The sequence below is a fragment of the Pezoporus occidentalis genome, unplaced genomic scaffold (assembly GCF_034315485.1).
Source record: "Pezoporus occidentalis ecotype Australia unplaced genomic scaffold, CSIRO_AGI_Poc_V1 ctg168, whole genome shotgun sequence".
In the NCBI taxonomy this organism is placed as follows: Eukaryota; Metazoa; Chordata; class Aves; order Psittaciformes; family Psittacidae; genus Pezoporus; species Pezoporus occidentalis.
The window spans coordinates 999131-1020112 of record NW_026913510.1 but is presented as its reverse complement, the minus strand read 5'-3'; the positions used below and the strand labels follow the sequence as shown (position 1 = coordinate 1020112).

At 38.5% G+C, this 20982-nt stretch overlaps 1 protein-coding gene and 1 long non-coding RNA gene across 2 annotated transcripts in view; one reads left to right on the top strand and one right to left on the bottom strand.

Annotated features, from left to right (window-relative positions):
• LOC134161009 (uncharacterized) overlaps window positions 1–20982 on the bottom strand; it is a 379533-nt gene that overhangs the window by 146783 nt on the left and 211768 nt on the right. The window lies entirely within an intron of this gene.
• The window catches only part of CTBP1 (C-terminal binding protein 1), a 249659-nt gene that overhangs the window by 23376 nt on the left and 205301 nt on the right, over window positions 1–20982 (top strand). The gene's annotated exons all lie outside the window — the stretch shown is intronic.

The following is a 20982-nucleotide window of genomic DNA, read 5'->3' as shown; positions in this document are numbered from 1 at the left end:
AGTGAAGACATTCTGACTGTGAACCTGCAGCCGGTTAAAATAACGTTGCTGTCAAAATAAGAACAAGGGAGCTGAAAATAACAATAACGTTTGGACTGTTGAATCTTGGAGTTACTTAATCCTTCCCATTCCCAAAGAGAAGGTCACATATTGAATCGAGATGAGAGGAAAAGAAATACACAGTGTCAGGACTAACAAAACGCTGTTCTTAACACTTCATATATGCAAATGGAATTTGATGTTCTTTCTCTCCTTATTCTCCATTGAAGTATAATTCCTTTTGGCTGTATAAACTTTACTAATGAAGTAAACTGTGCTTAAAATGTGGCTGGTCTGGGTTTTTTTTTGTTGATTTTAATTAAAAACCCACCCCAACATTACAGTGCTGTGTTCCACCAAGCATTCCTGCCAACAGTTGCATCGGCATAGCTGGGAGTATTTATGGAGAGGAGCCCTAAGGCCTGGTCTTGTTGCCCAGAGACAATTTATATCTGTTTGTTTTGTGCTCTCAGTCCAAAGTTGTCACTGTCCGTGTAGCATAGATACTATGGCAAATATAAAACTTTTCACTATCAGTAATATTGTGGGTGACAAAGTTTTTATTCCTTCATTTGAAAACAAGGGTGCTGGGGGGCTCGGCGAGCCCATAGTACATATTGAGATAAGTTGTGAGGTTTCCAAACTAAAACCCTCAGAACTTGGTGAATGTTAGTATTTTGCTAAAATAAACTGGATCTGCTGTTCACTACTATGGCACCTGTTATTCCTTATCTGTATATTCTGTTGTCAACAGGATTTCCGCCTTAGTGTGCGAGAGGTGTCATTTGTGTGCTTCATTTCTGTGCAGCCTATTTGTGGAAGTCCAGCAGTCTGGTATGTAGAAGGGTCAGTGCAAAACTACAGTAAAATAAGTTACAACTTAAAAGGTCTTTCATCTTGTGTTGCAAGAACCAGGATGTGTATGGTTTTCCAAGAAGTAGGCTCTCCTCATGGATAGGTATCTTCCTTAGGAATGCAGCAATGAGGGGTAATAGTGTTCAATATCAGAAAATCTGTTTCCTGAGGAAGCGAGATGGGTTTTCTTCCTTTTCCTGGTGCAGTGCTGGAAAGGTTTGTGACTGCTGGCTTTTCCCTGAGGTATTTGCCAGCTTTGGCAGTCTGTTCTTGAGCCATTGCAGTCCGAATTGCGAGGAAGCTAGTCAGTCTGCTGGGTGTGATGCGTGACCTGATACAAGAGATGATTGCCTCCAAGAAGGGAAATCCCATTCCTTGTCCTGTATCACTGTAGCTGTATCACTTTTCTTCCTTTGCATCAAATCTTCTGCTTGCCCGACTGTTTGACAAACCAGTTTAGCTCACTATGTCAGCAGAAGCTAATAATTTGTTGTGGTTATCTTAGTTTAATCTTTGTTCTTTGGGATATAGTGATTTGCTGAATAGTCAAATACCAGACTGTACAAGTGCAGAGTGGAATCTCATATCAGGAAGAATGGTGGGGAGAGGAATGAAGATTGCCTTCTTTTAACAGCGGCAAGGTATTAGGTCAGCTTATCAGCTGACTGACCATACCTTTGGAATGGTGTGGTGTGCTTTAATGCATGGCTTGAATATTTGACTTGATGAATTGCTGCTCGATATTATGTCCTTTGAGAAATCGGGTCTAGGAATCTGACATTAGCCATCTAAAGTCATTTAATACCTGCCCATGGCAGGGGGGTTGGAACTAAAGACGATCTTAAGGTCCTTTCCAACCCTAGCTATTCTATGATTCTATGAATACCTTGGATCTTAACCTTTTTGTGCCTTAGTTTCTTTATTTTGCAGATTGGAAAATACTCCTCCTTCACCATACACATTCTATGAAAGTAGAGGAATGTGTCAGTATTTGCGTGCTACAGTGGAAATGCCAAAGAAAAGCACACTAAGAACTTCTTCAGAGCAGGATTTGAATAGTGTAGAATTAACAAATCTTTGCTGAGCAAGGCAGGATCTCTCTCATGATGTTTCTTCATGTTTAAAAAATGCAGAGCATGTTACTTTCTAATTTTAGTGGTTCCTACTTTGGTGTGCCTGATGTTGCACCCTTAATCATGTTCATTTAATCTGATTTAATTGTGTTAGGTAAGTTTTCTGTGCAATAAAACATAATTGAAAAGACACACTAAGAACAAGCCTTAAAACCAGAATCTTGGATACATGTACTAACCATGTTATTTTTACTAGTCAGTAAATCAGTTCAATCGAGTTTTAATAAAAGCTATGCAAGATACTGCCTTTTCTTTGGTTATTACGTCTTTATTCATTCTTTAGTCACTTTTATCACTTACCTCCTTAATACACAGGTGCTAAATATGAGTGTTTTCAAAAATACTAAACAATATAAGCCTAGAATTAAAGTAACTGAAATAATAATAAACAGTGGTAAAATGATTGATTTCAAATAGAATTTCCATCACCAGGAACCTATCTCTTGGTTGCTTATAAATTGGTGTAAGAAGTTGTTGCCGGGTTTTGTACTTGATGACAAAATTATGGAAGTAGAAAAAAAGAATTAAAACCACACTCAACCTTTGTGAATTTCCTCTCCCATCACTGTAGTTTTGGATTCTCATGCTCTTACGCCCAGTCCTGTCTGCCTCTTCTCTGTTCTGGGATTGCTGGAACAACTGCCTAGATGTGTCCATCTCATGGCCAGTCCCTTGTGCAAGCATCGTGCGTTGGATTTCCAGCCATGGGAAAGGCAGAGGTATTCAGAGCTATTGCTGCTGACTAGACATTTTGCCGACTAGTGTTCTCTGGAAAAGTCTTTGGGAAGTTTCCAGTCCGGTTGTTTGTTGAAAATTAACCCTAAACCAGTTTGGGTATTTTGGCCAAACTGCCCACAGTAAAAGTACTGCAAGTCTATCAATAAATAGTTTAAAAATTGTAACTTCCTACTTAGACCCGATTAAACACATTTTCTATTGCAAACATTGGGTATTAAAAAAATCTCATTTGAGCTCCTGACTTTCTATAGTGTGTAACTACAGTAACTGGAGACTATCAAGAGACAGTAATAAAGAGAGGATTATAGCCAGAGGAAACAAATGCTCCATCTCAATGCTGGTTTTTCAACAATCTGAAGACAAACCTGGGTTTTCAGAGCGCAGAGATCTGGACACTGGCACATGATGCTGAGAGGTTACATTTAATTTTTATTCACTGGAGAAATTGTAATTCACAACTGAGACTTGTCCAAAGTCCAGCTTCCTTTTCTTTTTTCCATGGATAACATAACAGAAGGACTGATCCGGTAATTCAGGCGTAACAGACGGCAGAATTTCAGGAATGGAATGAAAATTAAAGTGGGATTTTAAGCTAGGTATAATGAATATCTGAAGATTTTGCTGAGAGAAAATAGTTCGAAGTGCTTCAAGGGTCACTGTTGGCCACATTTAAGAGTTTGCTTTTTCAAGCTTTTTATGGTCATATGATGATTATTCTATATTGGTGTTTTGTGGGGTGAAACTGTTGCTTTGTGCTCTGATCCTTACTTCGATAACACATCATTTGGGGGAGAATGAGACAGTGATGTGCCTCGCCTACTGAGAGGAAGAAAGCTCTCTACCTTTAAATCACCTCTGATATCAAGGAGTTACAATACCATACTGTAAATAGAAGTACAATAGAGAATAATGGAGTAGAATAGTAGAGTAGAATAACAAAGCCCATGTTTACATGGGGAATACTTTGAAATAGCAGACCTTGACTAGCAATCCCAATTATGTTCTGCACAGCTGTTCCCATTCCAGAAAAAGAATGTCTTGTTTTGACTTGACTTCATGCACTTCAGTGGGGAGTCTTATTTATAGATCAAAAGTATTTGTATGGATCTAATCAGGAATGATACAGATTAATGTCTCATCGTAAACAAGTGCAAAGACTCGTAAAGTTTCTCTAATATTCCCTTTGCCAAGTTAGACAAGTAGTTTACAGCTACTACACATGGCACAGAGATTTGCGCCACTCTTGCTCCAGTGTGCTGCGAGCGGTTGTTTCCCATTTCTAGCAGGTGGCAACATGTATTTGTTTACTGGCTTAGTGGGATGCTTTTATGAGAAGTGTTTCTGTAGCCTGAGAATAGGGCAGTAGGAATGCTGGCTTACAGTAATTGTGTCTCGTGAAGCTGTAGGATGAGCGCTGCCTCCTTACCTTTCACAGTATAATCATCTTGAAGAACCTGCTTTGGAAGCTGAACTTACAAATTTGCCTGGTTTTTGAATGTCCTGAGTGCTTTCTGCAAACTGCTGCAATGATTTCAAAAGCAGATAACTAAACCTGAGCTCTGTCTCAGCTGGGTGTCCTTTTCCTTAACAGAATAGTCTCTCACACTTTCTCTCCCACCCCTTTCAGCTTTCAGTTCTTACTGGTGCCATGCTGCACATGTAGTCAGATAAATAACCTATTCTAGACTTGCTTTGCCCAGAACACTTTTGGTAGGTGAGAGATTTGGGTTTTAATCCTTCAGCTGAAGTAAAGCATTTGGGGACCCTGTATATAAAATGTGGATGGTGCTAAATCTTCCTCTGCCTTTTTCCTTGGGGAGCATCTGGTTTTGTAGTTGGTCTCTGAGGGTGCCTATTAACCACTTGGGCATTGAGGTACTGTAGATGTCGTTTGGGTTGGTACAAGGTTCTGAACCACTGTAACTAAGTGGATTTCTTGATGTTTATATGGGAGCTTTTCCCAAGTGGAAGGGAGACATCTTGCAGCAGCAAGCTCAGAGGTGCTTGTTTGAAAATGCCACAGGAGTGTTGGTGGAGTCTGTCTTCACGGGGTTGGGAAGATGCAAGTCAATTCCTTTTTGCTGGGTGAGAGGCAGTAGTCTTCAGAGTGTGGTCTAAGTTTGTGTTCACTGCAGTGAAGTGATGGCTCACAGGAGAAAAGGGATGGAATATTCAAAAGGTAAGCCAGGTGAATTTTATAGTGGCATGCTGGAGGCTCCAAGAGGGGAAAAAATCTGTATTTTGAGGTCAGAGAAAAACCCACACAATAAAATAATTGAAGCGTCTTTTAGTAACTGCCTGGACTAGAATTTTAGTTACGTGTGAATTGCAAAGCTTTGCATCAGCAATATTTAGATGTAGCTTGAATGTTAGCACCTGGAGAGGCCTGAATCTAAAACTGGCTCCAGTGTTACAAGCCTAAGTCATAAACATGACGTTGATGATGTCTGCTGTGACCAAGACTTAATTTTGTCTTTCCTACCACAGATGCATACTGCTGTTCAGCTAAAATAAAAGAAAAACCCTTCAGCCAAGGTTTGTCCTCAAGAGACTGAGATCTTTTGCTGTGCCACAAGCCGATAAATCAATTGATCTAAGGTCAACCTTTCAGTTAATGCTGAACATTTCTCACAGACAGAAGCTTTTGGGGGAGGATAAAGAGGCAAATTTGCAGTTCCTTCTTCTGCTTGGACATAGCAACTGTCGCAGACATTCCTTTCACCCAACAGCAATATTGCTTTAGATTTAGGGAGATGGTACTGTACCAATTGCTTAACAGCTGAAATCTGGAGGCATTTTTCTTAGGAGCAGTACTTGACTCAGTTAACAAGTCTAGTTTTAGCAGAAGTTAATTTACTTGCATGAGAAATTATCTTAACAGTAGATAAATTTGATTTGGAATTTGACTTCTCTTTGCTAATAGAGAGAACATTGCTGAAGGAAAATGTCTTGTTAAGGTATGAAAGGATTCTTGCAAATGGTTCTTACAGATTAGAATCACAAACCTGTGGAGTGTATGAGACCTCTGTAGCATATCTCATCCAAAGCAGAGCTGTTGACAGCACAAAGTCATGCTGGCTCTGGTGTTGTCTACCTCATTTTGGAGACTTCCAGGGCCCAGTTTATACCATCTCTCTGGGCAACATATTCACTGCTGCATTGCTGCCCTCTGAGGAGAAAAGCCTGAGGCTGATTTAAACCTTGCAAGCTGCAGCTTTTCTTTGGATGCCTGTTCTCTGCTGCTGAGAGGAGTTTGGCTCCATGACAGTTGTTCCCCAAGCTGACTCGCATTCGTGTTGCACCCACAGCAGTGTTCTGCAGGACCTTTTCAGCAGTGCTGCAGTCTGTTACCAGTATGTAGGGTCCTTTCTGGCCCAGCTGTGCTGTTTTTTTTTCCTCATGGGTACTCATCTGTTGGCCCAGTCCTCTGCTTTAACAAGGTTCCTTTGAATTGCATCTCTACTGCTTGGCCAATCAATCTCTTCTTTCCAAGCTTGATGTTGTCACTGTATTTGCTGTAATGCATTCTATCTCCAGTTTACTGATAAAGGTATCAAACAATAATAACTCCTGGGGTTGCTTGGCTTATTACATGCCACCAGCCAAGCCACTGATTTAATCTCACTGGGTTTAGTGATGCAGTCAGCTTACAACCATCTAAACCCTTGATGCAGCTCGTGCTTCCTCACCTTCCAAATGAGGCTGCTGTGAGATGTGGTGTTTGTCCAAACCAGAGTCTTCTGCCGTAAAAGGGGACTAGAGTTGGTCAGGCGTGCCTTGTCGTTGGTGAATCCATGTTGACTGTACATAAATACCTTCTCCTTCATGTGTTTTTCTGCTTCATGCATTAATGTGGGATGATTGTCATATTAGTAAATGCTAAAAATAATCAGCGCATGTATGTATGATCTCTGTGATATTAAATCTCTTCCTGCACCAGTTCCCCTTCAGTACAAAGAAGCATGTTTTTACTTGGATTTTGTAGGGGAGATAAAATAAATAACATAGAACATATTTTTCTTTGTTTGTATAATAAATCAAAATGTTCATACAAACTAAACTGTAACTGGTACAAGCAGAATTCATACAGTAAGCCGAAATGTCACACAGAGCACTGCATGTCAGTACTGAATAGCTTCAGTACCCTTGTGGTGTAGCTTGTGATGGTTTCCAAAAGCTTTCCTGCAAAAAAGCCTCCAACAAAACAAAGAATTGACTCTTAACTTTGCATCCTCAGGATTTGGAAGATTTGGATGCATAAAATATGTATTAATGTGTGGGGGAACACTTTTGTAGAGCTTAAAAATCTGGCTTGGCTGCCTATTGTCTTATTCCTACTAAAGCAACCTTGAAAATGAGAGGAAAGCAGGAATTACATGGGAAGAGAAAGAACAGAGTTTGCCTCTAGCAAAACCTGTTTACAGTAACAGCTGCTCTCAGAGGAACTGCAGGATGTTCATAAAATAGTTTATTTTTAATCTGTATAGATGGTAAAGAATCAAATTAATTGACTTGTCTATATAGGAACCAAGTGTTAATGTTCTGATAAACAACTGCATTTTTCCAGTTGAGGGTTTTTGGCTAGTTTATGAATGCATTTGAAGAATGAAATGGAGCAATAGCTAACAGAATTAGGAAGGGATTTCCCATGTAGTTACAGGGAGGAAGGTTTATTTTTTCTGTTGTCTCATAGGCAGACATTTAGCTTTTGGGGGCATTTTTATGTTCCATCTCATTTTTCATGCCTTACAGGACAGAAGGTGAGGTGTCACTGATGCAAAGTCAATTAAAGTTTACTAATTTTGATTTTTATAAAAATTCTTTTTTTTTTTTAAAGTCTACTTTCCATATTTTTTCTGCATGATTTGTATATTATGCCTATCTTGGATAAATGCCATCAGCCAAAAGCTAAATCATAAACAAGGATATAAAGCTTTTTATAATTTGGGTAGTCAGTGTTGAAGCACTGGCTTAGATATGTTATGACCCATCCCTGTCAGTGTTCAAGGCCAGGCTGGACAGGGCTTGGAGCAAGCTGTGCTAGTGGAAGGTGTCCCTGCCCATGGGGTTGCAACTGGATGGATTTTAAGGTCCCTTCCAACCCAAACCAGTCTGGGATTCTATGACTGTGCTTCAGATCAGGACAGAAAAATAAGCAGAATCGAGTAAGTCTGGTTCTTTGAACTATATGAAATGCTGAAGTTTAGCTAAAAGCGTATCTAGTGTAAAAACAAAAAACCCAAGCAGCCACAAAAATCCCAAACAACAATCAAAGGAACATGTGAAGACCTCCTGGACACTGCAGTAGATGGATGGTGTCCCAGTGGTTATGTATGTCTCTTGAATTTTCAATTCCAGCCTTTACGCTGCTGGTACATTCATACAAGCTGTTGTATTGCATCAGTCTTTGCCCACTATTTTAAACTCAATAAAGCTGCACTACTTTGTCATGACACAGCCTAATATCTGAGAAGACAAGGTAAAAAACAGCTCAAGTTTTGGTTGTGTTTTCTTCCATTTTGTGTCATCTGAACTTAGTGATGTGCAGCATGATAAAATTTTGCTTGTATTCATGCTGTTTATTTGCCATTAGAGATTGAATTTGTGAATCCTGAGTCTTTTCCCAGCTATTGAATATGATGAGCCAATGCTTGAATATACATTTAAAGCACTTCATTTTACCCAGAAAACTCCAAAGAGGTTTCAGGCAAACATACCACATATTAGGAGGATTTGCACATTCTGTTCCTGGTGACCTTTTACACTATGTTTTCACAGTTGCAATTAAAGATGGCTTCATTTGTCCCTCGCTGTGTTTGAGAGTGCTTCATTCCAGTTTCTGAGCCGTTGCTGGACAAAGTTTATCCGTAGAAGGTTGAGGTGTATTCTTCACGAAGAACATGTAGTACTGAGTTAAGTTTGGGCTTTGCCTGAAAATGTGAGACTTTATTTTTTAGCCAAAGTCTCACTCACTTTGTCAGGATTGAGCACCTAATCTGGTAAATTGTGGGGTTTTTAAATCTCCTGCCATGGATGGAATGTTCCAGGGGTGCGTTTATCCTATTACCTTACAAGAAAGAGACATGTCAACATCAGGCTTTGTTCTTCACCCTGAACACTGAATCTGATGCTTTCTACAAATGTTATTTTATTACACATTGCTATTATATGGTGCAATGATGTGTGCTGACTGCTGTCTTTTAGAGCCTGTATATTTTTAGGTATATACACAGAAAAACAACGTAGATGTTCCACGTCCTTTACTTCTCAAATGTGGTCTAAAAGCACATAAAACAAAAAGTATGTGGATTCAGTTCTTTAACAGCTATTTAAATGAAGTTGTGACAAACTGCATATGAAATATAAATAACATTCTGAAGTGGGGTAATAAGGTGTAGTTCTCATGTATCTCCTCCAGAGCCCTATGCTGAAAATGAAATGGCTTAATCCACTGTGACTTAAAATACTTATAAAATATACAATAAAAGTAAGGTATAAAGGTATTTGTTGTGTTTTATGTTATATTTAATGCTGTATTGGTTTTGGTGCTGCAATACTTTCCATTTTCTCTAATAAATTCAGAATGTACATTCAGGGCTATATTGCATATTTGTTGCTTCTGCTTATGACCCTTTTACTATGAGAGTCAATGAAATGAATCACTTGCAGAAGACACCCTAGTGACAAGTTCTCTATTAAGATGACTTAACAGGTCTTTCATGTGTCCTGGTTGTACAATAAGGACAAGTCTAAAGTTGTCTTGGGTGGAATTTCTGGATGCAAAGGGTGTCTGAAATGTCATTGGTAATTATTTTCTTGTGAATTGAAGGATTTAGTGTGTTGTAACAATGAAAGAGAGAAAAATAGTTGGAACGAGTCTAATAAACACAGAATTGATGCCTGTAACAGAAGCATGTGGATTAAATTAGCTGTATCTTCAAACTGGTAGTAGATCATTAGGTGCGTATATACAGCTACTGGTTTCCAGAGCTGAGTTACTTGTACTCATGTGTCAAAAATTGTGTTTGAAATGGACGCTATTAATCCATTAAGTTTTTCGTCAATGATCTACACCCATAATAATTTTCTTCTGGGTTTTTCCTAACTGCACTGTTCTATAAATTTCCTGAATACCTGAATATCTCACTTCCCCCAAACACATAATGGCTTAGTGTCTGCAGTATTTCCTCATCGGAATAATCCATCCTCATAAAGTAATTTAATTGGAGTTGATTGAATGGGTCACAGAAGTTAGCCATTGCCTTTAAAAGGCCTTAATCTTAGAATTGCCTTGTTTTCTTTTCTTGCAGCGCTCACCAAATACAGATCCTGGTTTATATTTGGACAAGGGGGAGCTAAAAATATGTGCTAGAAATGCTTGAATCAGTAACTGTTATAGCTGGGGTTTGAGGGGGCGAAGCGGAGGGGGGTAGGAAAAACTTATCTCTCCATGTTGAGATACAGCTTACTTTGCTAAAAAGGAAGCACCACAGGCATTTCTGAAGTGCAGTGCAGTTATGAACAATATGCAGCATTATTACAGTGTAGTTTAGGTTGGGAAGTAATGAAGAAAATGCCATTTTACAGCGTTTCACAGTTACAACTGATGCTTTCAGTTCTTTGTAGCTGAGAGGAACGGGATGGATGGGAAGAAAGATATAACAAAAGGTAAAAATGAAATGTTACTTTTTCTCTGAAATGGAATAAAAAAAATCACTGAAAATGTTTAAAGTACATTTCTGAGGCCTTTCCTGGAAAAACCTGCTCCAGCAGGCACAAGTCTGTGACATGTTTGTCAACAGAAGACAGCTGAGTTAGTGTGGCTGTCACTACAAGAGAAGACACTGTATATTTTGTGTTCAAGAAGAAATACTGGCCTTAGGAACAACTGTGGGAGGATTGATATCAAACAGTAGGGGCCTTTTTAAACTGCTTTAGTCTGTATCTCTTTGGTATGTTGAGAGTTTATGCTGTGGCAGAGCAAAGTTCTAATCATTGCAGAAGTAGCAAACTGAGGTTTTAAACTGGTGGCCTCCAAGTTTTTTTCATGACGTGCAGATTCAGTTTCCCATGTTGGCAATGTGAATATTATTAGACTAATATTTGAACATAAATGTTTCCTTAGGGGTTTTTAATGTATCACATAATAGGTGACTACAGTTCAGAGTTTCACCATCTTTAAAAACACAATTTGAAATGTCTCTCTAGGGATACTTATACTGAATAAAATATCTTTGCTGCTTTTATGTAAATGCATATAAAGGAAAGAAGTAAAAACTTCATGTCTGACTTTGTGATCAGATGAGCTCAAAATATATCCTAGTAGCTAGGCCCTGATACAATGGTTATATATTTTATTATATGTTTGATGTCTTAGGCCTTTATAAAAGGCCTAGTTTTATTTTTATCTGTATAAGTGGAGACCTCATAGCACTCTTCCAGTATCTGAAGGGGGCCTATAGGGATGCTGGGGATGGACTCTTCGTTAGGGACTGTAGTGACAGGACAAGGGGTAACAGGTTAAAACTTAAACGGGGAAGTTTAGATTGGATATAAGGAGGAAATTCTTTCCTGTGAGGGTGGTGAGGCACTGGAATAGGTTGTCCAGGGAGGTTGTGAATGCTCCATCCCTGGCAGTGTTCAAGGCCAGGCTGGACAGAGCCTTGGGCAAGATGGTTTAGTGTGAGGTGTCCCTGCCCATGGCAGGGGGTTGGAACTGAATGATCTTAAGGTCCTTTCCAACCCTAACCACTCTGTTCTATTCTAGCCTAGTCTAGTCTACTGTAGTCTAGTCTATTCTATTCAAAGTCTCTTTAGGGATTTTAGTGTCTGACTCAAGGGCTGGGGAAAAAAGATTCGTGTTCAGAATCTTACTATCAAACTGGGGTAAATGCATTAGGAGGAGACATCAAGGTGTCACGGACCAGAGGAAGGCTGGTTATCTCATGCCTCAGAGCTCTTTTTACTGGCTGATGTATAACCATGGAGTTCTGAAGTGCCTGTACTTGTGTCTTTTTTTATTCTCCTCTGAGTTTTTATTTCAGACTAAAAACTTTAAATCATTTGGATAGTAATTTGACTGTAAATTATTCTAAATCTGAGGCCCATGGGCCCAGACACTTGAATCTCATTTTGTTAGGTACGGCGCTCCATTTATGCTTGTGCAATAAATGGGAGATCACCTGAAAATCATCTATAACTAAACATACCAGAATGGAAATTTGCTTCATTGCTGCTAGAAGGAGGAAGGAAATTGCTCTCAGAATGGTGATTTTTCATAAATGAGCAAAGTTGGTTTTTCCTTACACATTGCATTGTGAGGTTTCATGTAGATTTTAGCACTGGAAACAGTGCAAGTAATTTCAGGTTTCTGGTTTGGTTATTTTTTTATTTTTCCTTTTTCAAAGGTGGGAATATTTGATCTTTTGTTGGTTACAATTTGGGATACCAATAAAATATGTCTTTGTCATGCTTCTGGAAAAATGTGCAGTTTGCCCTGTGACCCGTTCATGTTCGCACCTTAAGTTTATGAGGCTGCTGTTGAGCAGATGTATGGCAGGCTATTTTTGGGGAGGCAAAGTGTTACTGGTTTCAGTGGGCTGAAGATGATTGTTTCAGCATGACTGCAGATTTGCTACAAGCAGAATAGCACCATGACATCCCCTTGCTTTGCCTTCCCTCTTCAACTCGTGAGCTCTCTTTCCTGTACTGCCTGCCTAGAGCTCCATCCTCTCAAGCCTCTACTTTGCACAGAAAGGGCTGCCATTGCTTATTTCTAAAGCAGCTCTGTTCTTTGATGGCTTCCTAGCAGGTCTGGATCAAGGTGTACACTATTTTTCCACTGCCTTGCTTTCTTTGAATTTGGCTTTGTTTAGTCCTGTGGAGACCTCAGCTGCCCCACGTGCTGGAACCATCCTCTGGTGGGGCTCTAGCAGAGCTGGCATCAAGCAGTTCCTGAGTTCTTTGGCAGCAGGTTGGCAGGAGACATTACACAGTTTTCTGTGAAATAGTATTACTTGAATATTGTTATTAAAGCTCTTATTTACTAACAAGCACATGCTTTACGTTTCTGTGTATTATGGTTGCACAAACTGGGAGATAATACTTTTCGTTACCCTCACAAGGAATGGGAGGTAGGTGCGCAAGGCACGTGTGTTGCTACGATGGCAGATGCTGGGAGGAAATCTGTCATAAATACTTAGAAAAGCCCTGAACAAGTCAACTCTGAACAAGCCAAACCATAACATTCCCTGTGATTATCTGGACAGATTGAGCTGTTTTTTTTTGTCTCTTCTGTTAAGAGTATTTTTCAGTGTTCTGACTGTCCCAAGTGTATTTTCTGATGAACCTTCTGTTTCAGTGGTCTTACTGAGGCATAGGCTGGAGGTCTCTACTTACATAGCAATGATGATTCCACTGCTTACAAATTTTCTTTTCTGTGTTTTCTACATGTAATGGTCATACACTAAGGGATTGCATTTTGTACACAGTAAAGCTATATTAAAATGTAATTGTTGTTTTATCAGTAATAAGTAGGTCAGTGCACTTAAAATCTTGACGCACTGTCTACATTTCAAGAGGTCTGCTCACTGTCTGTGTCTAATGTCCTGTTCAAGCAGCTGAGAAAAAATAAGGTAGTTTTCATACAATTTTCAGGGGGAAAAAGCAGATTCAACCTCTTTAAAAGTGTAAAAAGGTTCCCTTGGTAGATCTGTGGGAACAAAAATTATCAGTGTGCTCTGAAAACTGTTCCATGACCATAGATTTCTGAATTTCATTCCCAGATCATTAGCCTGGGGCATACAAGATATTTGGAGAGGGAATTTTAACAGGGAGAGTAGGCATAGGACAAGGGGGAATGGTTTTAAACTGAAAGAGGGGAGATTTAGATTAGATATTAGGACGAAATTCTTTACTATGACAGTGCTGAGGCACTGGCACAGGGTGCCCAGAGAAGCTGTGGCTGCCCCATCCCTGGCAGTGTTCAAGGCCAAGTTGGACACAGGGGCTTGGAACAACCTGCTCTAGTGGAAGGGGTCCCTGCCAATGGCAGGAGGTGGGAACTCACAAGCTTTAAGCTCCCTTCCAACCCAAACCATTCTGTGACTTCAGTTAGGTTATAGTTAGAGCTTACAAATGTATTTGAGATATGATGACATAGAAATATTGTCATAACATCAAAAAATGAAGAATTCTAAAACTGGTCCATGCCCCTCTGGAAAGCAGGGCAGATCTTAAGTAATAGTTCATACTAGGACATACAAAACTTTGTATGTTATTTTGCAACATGAAGGCACATTACTGAGATGGCTTTCTGGAGTTCTCATGGTGTTTGCCAAAATGACAAGGTTATAGTCAGCTTAATTCCAGATGTTGCCTAAGCCAGTTGTAGCTTGTATTAAGTTACATCTGTCTGGGCTGTGCACTAGTCGTCCTGCAACTTCTAGTCAGCCAGCAAGCAGTCCAACCTGTAGCAATGAATGGGCAATTGTTTAATAGCTAAAAACTCGGTTCTGTTTTGTTGGAAAGACTGTGTGTCACAGGGCAGGGCTTTGGAGCCATTTTGCTTTATATTTATCTGCTAATTAATTCTTACAGTTCCTCTATGGTTATCTCAGGTGCAATCTTAGAGCAGTAAAGCCACTCTGCTTTTAAATGTTTGTTAGGTATCATTTTTATTGTTAACGATTGTAATAACACTGCTTGGGATACATTGATTGCCAAGCTTCTTTTAGGTCTTGAAACCATGAGAGATGCTTTTTTGTACATTTGTTGCTGTATGAGAATATAATATATTTGAGGATTAAAACAAATGTGGTCTGCAGAGGAGGGGAGGCTGCTGGTTTGTAGCTGTAGGAAATTCTGTTTTCTGATCCGTGTACTTATTTAGAATCTATACAATGGATGTTGTTTATTGCTGCTTTTAGAACAAAGGAGCTTTGTGTGAACTTTGCTTTACTACTTCAGTAAAAAGGTGGGAGCAGATGAATGAAATGAATGCCAGCATTTTCTGATTGTGATTTTTGTAACTGGCTGTTCCAAGTTATTTTGGGACTGTGAATTGCTCATTCTAATTTAGCTTTCAGAGTAAGCAGCAGGTATGATAAGTTCAAATCTGACACACAGATCCCTCTTTTAGCAAATACTTTAAGAGGAGAAAAGCCTTCCGTGCTTTAGATTCCAGTATTCAGTAAGAACCAATATTCCATATCCCCTGTAATTCTTTAAATCTGTTTTTCCATATTTATTAGTTTCTTCCTGAAGTTTTTCTAAACCAGCTGTGTTTATCCTGATTATTTGCTCTTTGCTGTTTTCATCTTCTGAATGTTGACAGTTGACTTCAGATATAAGCTTGTTTGGAAGTGTCATTTCTACTGAATCATTTCAGGTATGTTGTATTTTCAAGAAGGTTTTGAGAAGTGATTTCCAAAACCAGTAACAAGAACAGCTGTAGTCTTTAAAGCTGTAAACAGAAAAGGTTTTTTTAAGGGCTAGAGTTTGATGGAAAGCCAAGCAAAATGCACAAACTAACACTTGATGTAATACAGATGGTGTAAATTTCTCAACCGTGTAGGGTCTAGATTTCTCATCCTTGTAGTTAATTCACTTTCAGCTGTTGAAACCTCTGAGAAATTAATCTTTAACTTCTCTGTTTCATGATCCCATAGTTTAACGTTGATAAAATAGCGTTAGACTGAGAACTGCCTAGATTGATTGCTGCCCATTTAATAACATAGGATTTTTTATAGTTGCAGATATGTTTCATGTGGATGCTTTTCCTTTTGTCCATTTAAAAACTTGAAAGCAGTTAATGATTTTACTGTAGGAAAGTCCTTTTCTGAAATTTGTTTTATATATATATTTGTTATTTGCCTTTGGTTTGAATTTCAGTTTTGCGGTGGAACTGGAGAACTTCTCCATGAATTCTGTATTCATATTTAAGCCTTTCTCTTAAGAGATGCTGACCTCAGATTTCCATAATGGCTGTCTAGGTGTGTTGAAGCATTAATTTCTGGTTTATAACTACACTGCCTAGTACTAAAGCGATTAATAATTGTTCTTCGGTTCATTTCTGGAAGCTATAGCTCTGTTCCTGAAAACAAACTTGGCTGAAAAAACAAAGCTTTTAAGGGAATTGCTTACAGAAGGAAAGCAATACTGTAAGTAGCACAAATTGAATATGGACATGAAAAGCAGGCATGTAAGTTCTTGCTTTTGTTTTCAGATACTTCAGCTTCTGTCCTGTCTTTGAGTAGCAGGTGTAAATCTCGAATCTGTACACATTTGAATGAACATAGGAATTAACTGGTCTCATGTCAAAATGAGAATGCCTCTGGATTTAAATACCTGTAAGATTCTTAAAAGTGCTTATTGCATAAACAGAGTAGGAAACTTCTGATGAACATATTTGAAGATTTAGACCCTTTAAGCACATAAATACATATAAATGGAAACCTAGCTTATTAGATTAACATATTAACAGCTGATCAATACTAAGTATCGTCAGTCTGCTTTTAGATCAGGGCAAACAAAGTGTGTTAGACAAAAACCTTATTTCCATTACTTCTCAAATTTTAACTGAATATTCCATCATACAGGTCATACGTTGTCAGTTTTAACTGCTTTTTCAAGTGATGTTTGATTGACATGTGACTATTATCCTTATTGCTGCCTGGCATCATCCACAAAGCAGGATGTGTACACAAGCAGGATGTGATCTGAGCAAAGGCAGTGTGAAAAATTGGAATAGGAATATTTTATAATGCAATTAAATGCTAACCTTTTTTCACTTTGTACATATTACCTTTGTTATATGCATCTTACTCAAGTTTTATTGGCAAATCGGATTTCAAAAATAATTTGGTTTAAAACGATCAATTTTAGCATGTGGGCATAATTTTTTACAGTTGAGAGATGATTACCTATTCCACCCTTCCATTATCTTCAGCTGATAACTTCTGTTACTGCAAAACTCAGGTATAGCTGGAGTGTTACTTCTAGAAATGTTACGTAAGGGGAGAGAATAGCCATATAGTGTTAGTTTAAAAGTTTTACTTCAACCCCCCCTTTGTTTTGCATAGAGTGTTAGTTACATCTAATGGAAGTCAAGGTTGAAAGGGATTATATGTTGAAAATACACTTTTAATAATGTAATCTCCAGTTCACAGCATTGTCTTTAATTTTCACCTGCAGTATTGAATCATTCTTGCTCCGGGTGTTCACTTATCTATCATGATAACATGTTGCATATAGAAATAAATCCTGCTGCAATATGCTTTTGTTTTAGTCAATCATCCGGGAAGCTGAGTACCAAAGACTTAAATTTTTTTAAAGAAAACATTAAAATATCAATAGCTGCTGTTGCTTTTGGGATGCTGAAAGATGCGTTTCGCTTAATATTATCTATTTAACTTTGATGGAATGACAATCGAGAAGGAAGTTTCTTTGTAATGGAGGTGCCCAACAATAGTACTTATAATTGGTTTTAGACAGGGCTTTTAGTGTATAATAGAGGTCAGATATTGATCTCAGTAAAATAAAACTTTCTATGGGGATCATTAAATCATTTATTCTGTGCTGGCATCGGTGTAAGTTATTACTTAACTTGTCATTGTTACAGCCAAAATTTCCTTTGAAATCATTTACTGCTCTATGGGATTTTTAACTCTGCTAATTAATATGATTATTGGTTACTTCCTAGTAATTAAGTATCTAGTATGACTTTGGGGATCTCATGCCTTTGTCTATTAATCTGTCATTTATAGTAATAATATCCAAGATGTCAGTATCAATTCAACCTGTGTGGAGTCAGTATTATTAATTTATGCTATAGCTATTTCAGTCCTTAGGATATGCGGTAGTAAGTATCCTAACTCCTACAATCAAAAAGTGCACAAGGGCTCTGTAGGCACCCATTTGTTTTAAGGATTTTAGGATGTTTTATTGATACTTAATATTCTGTTGTTTATTTCTATATTGGTTTTTAATAAGCAACAGAATAGTAAGAACTAGAATGGAATGAGTGATTTGCTTCTGGAGCAGTGACAGATGCTTTGCAGCTTTCTGAACCTGTTGTATTTCTGCCATGCACTCCTCCAGTTTAACACACTGGAACAAACAACCTATTACAAATGGCAGCCTAAGGTCTGACCAGTACCACTTCTAGAAGTGCATAGGTAGCTTGTGTTGTAACATTGGGTACAGATAGAAATCGAAATGGCAGTGTTCAAGGCCAGATTGGACAGAGCCTTGGGTGACATGGTTTAGTGTGAGGTGTCCCTGCCCATGGCAGGGGTTGGAGCTGGCTGATCTTAAGGTCCTTTCCATCCCTAACTATTCTATGATTCTATGTGTCAAGAAGGGTTTATTTTAAAAGGGCATTTATTTTCAGAAGTCGATTGTTGTACTTATAAAAATGTTTTCTTCAAACTGCCAAGAAGCGACACTTCCAAATAAAGTGAAAAACTCACTGAGCCTTAGCTCAGAAGGTTAAAGCTTGCTGTGGTAGCCCTATACGGAAGTCAGATATCCCTGATATGTAAGAGTAAAACCAGTGCTCCATGGTATTGGGTCTTCAGTTGTAAAGCAAACAAATTATAGAAGTTAGTGGATGTCCAAGCTTGCTATTTCCATTTCATTCAAATGCATGTTCTGGCTGCTGCTAAATCTGTCATGGCAGAGTAATAGTTGAAAATCTCCTACTCCTGTAAAATTCTGTTTCTTTTTGTTCGAAGAAGTAATTGTATGTTACATTCGAAGGTATAGTACCAAGGGAATGTACATGTAATTGCAGGTGAAAGCTTATTTAGTGGTAAATTTTTTGGGAGTTCTAAAATAACTATTTTTAGAGTTTATAAATACCCAGTCATATAATTGCCAACCCTTATGTGTTCTTCCATATAAATTTCAAAACATCAGATAACAAACTGATGCTTCAAGGGGGAACAACTTTTAGCTACAAGTTGGTTGAGGAGTTGCTCCCAGTGGAACTGATAGGGAAATCTTCTCATCACCAGTGCCAATGTAGACTAGTTTAGATGAAGTGATTTTGGGGGGTGTATTCCGCACAGAGGACGTGGCAAGGGGAAGAAATAACTCCAATTTCTGTGGGGTAAGATAGGGATTTTTTTTTGCTGTGTAGCTATTACTTGCTGTTGGATTTTTCTCCGTTGTAGGATAATTGGTCATATTTTAGGATGATACTGGACTTAATGAAAAAGTGAGATTAATTTTATCTCTTTCAGGCATTTCATTTTTCCTTAGTCGATTCCAGTGTAATAATCTGTTTGCATGTAACAGATTTAAATGCTAGATACTTTTGAAGTCCGTTGCATGGCAGTCCTTCAGCCTTGTTAGGACGGTTCCCAAGTCAGGATGTGGGAGAGTTCGACAGGAACCTTTCTCTGGGTCTGAGCAGCTCTGAGCATCTTGGGACAACTTGCGGTGAGCTTGAAGTTGGAGAAGATCAGATGTTCTGTTTTCTGCTGCAAAAGGGAGGAGATATGGAGAGATCCAGCACTATCACACAGGGAGGCAAGCCCTGTCTGAAGGAGGATGACAAACTCAGCTTGGCAATACAATGATGAGTGAACTCCCAACAAACTCTGATCTGTGGTGGAGAATCTCTTCTGCAAAGCTGCCTCTTGGCAGCCCTCCTCTGACTTGCTTTCTAAACCCAGAGTGTACCCTCTGGAAGAAAGATGCTGAGCATCTGAGCTCTTAGCATCTCAAACTATAAAATATATCTGCATTTGAGGTATGCACTTGCATAGTGCCACTGTTTACCCAGGCAAGATCTGGATCTTATTAAAACAACTGGGAGCAGAGTTTTTGTTTTCAACCTTGATTTTCATTGATCAATCAGAATGGAAATCCTTGCACAAATGCAGAAGCTTTATCAAATCTTGAGCCATGTATTTTCTTCTTTGTTGTTTGCCTGGTGGGCATTTTACGGTGAAATAATAGTTTAAAATTAAGGTCCTTAATTAACAAGTAAAGAACTGACCCAACGCCAGCAGCAACTGAATCACTAATATTTGAGGCCATCTGTTGTAGAATTGTCAGATAATGTGGAATTTGACATTTTACTCCTTATATACAGCTAATTTTCATGTCGATCTTGACACAGAGAAGCTTAACAATCTCAATCCAGATATGCCACACTGTTAGAGAAAACAAAAGCACAAAAAATACTTCTGGTCTATTTTAAGACTTGATTTTTCAGAGGACAGTTCTTCATTTGTTTTTGTACTGTAATATAATTGCAAATATACTTGTCTTGCAGGATTGTTGAACTCCTGATGTTATGTATTCAAGCAAAAGACATTTACATTTTCAAATCTAATTATGTATAGAGAGAGCTGTTCTTCAATTACATTGAAAATATTCAGGAAAAGGTTGCAGGGTCTTTGTCTTTTGTGGGCAGGTTATCTACTTGTGGAGAAATAATGCCAGCAGTCAAAGTAAGGTTAACATTTACCTATCCTTGATAGAAATTAGTGCCCCCAGTTCCCGTGTTCTTCCATATATGCAGATTTCATAACTATTAACCAGTTTTACCGAGTTTAATATCCCTTTGTATGCAGTAAATTAAAACATAAAGATCACAGTGTTTATTGTAAGATGTACTCTGCATTCCTGGTTCTTTACATATGAATATCCTGTCGTCAGGTTGTAGACCACTGTTTGCTTTTGGGTTTAAGAGGGTTTTAAAAGCAAGAGACTTATTTTGTTGGTGACTTGCTTTGTTTGTTATCTCAGTGAAAAATAGTAATTGATCAAAATACAGATAATATTGTGATCAGGTGAATGAAGTGGCAGAGGGATGTGAGCATGCCGAGATGGACTGGAAACAAGCAGCTTAATGATATCAATGGTGAGAACTGTTATTTTATGAAATTACTAGTTCATAAAACTGCACAGATGTTGTGCTAAAATCATGCTCAACAGTGTTGCAAACTAAATCCATTAGGAAGTGGTAGAACAATGCGTCATTCAGTCCTTACTTCTGGGGAGGCAAAAATGGAAGTGCATCAGTTTTCAGCCGCTCAGCTAACGGAAAAATAAGGTTGTGGCTGCATAAAGATGTAAACCTTTAGTTTGTTGCTTACAGTTAAGTATATTTTGTTACCAGCCTCTTAATTGCAGTAAATAAGATGGTGAGAAAGCTAGTGAGGCGATTTGTCTAGTGTTCCTTTCTGAAACACCTCTAAATGTG